Genomic DNA, 251 nt, shown 5'->3' on the forward strand with positions numbered 1-251 from the left:
CCCCGTTACATCCGGCTGTGAACACAGCTCAGCAAGATCCAGAAATTGGAACTACAGGTGATTTTAGCTAAATGTTCATTGCAAAACATGGAATTTGTTTGTGCTGTCAAATTAATATTATAGGGCACTAAAACTGCATTGTTGATGGACGGAATCTTCTGCACATTAGTTAATATCTTGAATATTTACAGTGCCTAAAAGGGAGCATAAATTACACTTACTGAATTAGTAAAGGTGTACTGAAAGGTTCT

At 36.7% G+C, this 251-nt stretch overlaps 1 long non-coding RNA gene across 1 annotated transcript in view; it reads left to right on the forward strand.

Annotated features, from left to right (window-relative positions):
• The first annotated feature begins 6 nt into the window (after positions 1-6).
• The window catches only part of LOC109300742, a 2,448-nt gene continuing 2,203 nt past the window's right edge, over positions 7-251 (forward strand). Inside the window, exon 1 of the long non-coding RNA XR_002098317.1 lies at positions 7-246. This is a non-coding gene — a long non-coding RNA (uncharacterized LOC109300742). The remainder of the gene's footprint in view (positions 247-251) is intronic.

The sequence above is a fragment of the Gavialis gangeticus genome, unplaced genomic scaffold, assembly GCF_001723915.1.
Source record: "Gavialis gangeticus isolate Ggan-Ray unplaced genomic scaffold, GavGan_comp1, whole genome shotgun sequence".
In the NCBI taxonomy this organism is placed as follows: domain Eukaryota; kingdom Metazoa; phylum Chordata; order Crocodylia; family Gavialidae; genus Gavialis; species Gavialis gangeticus.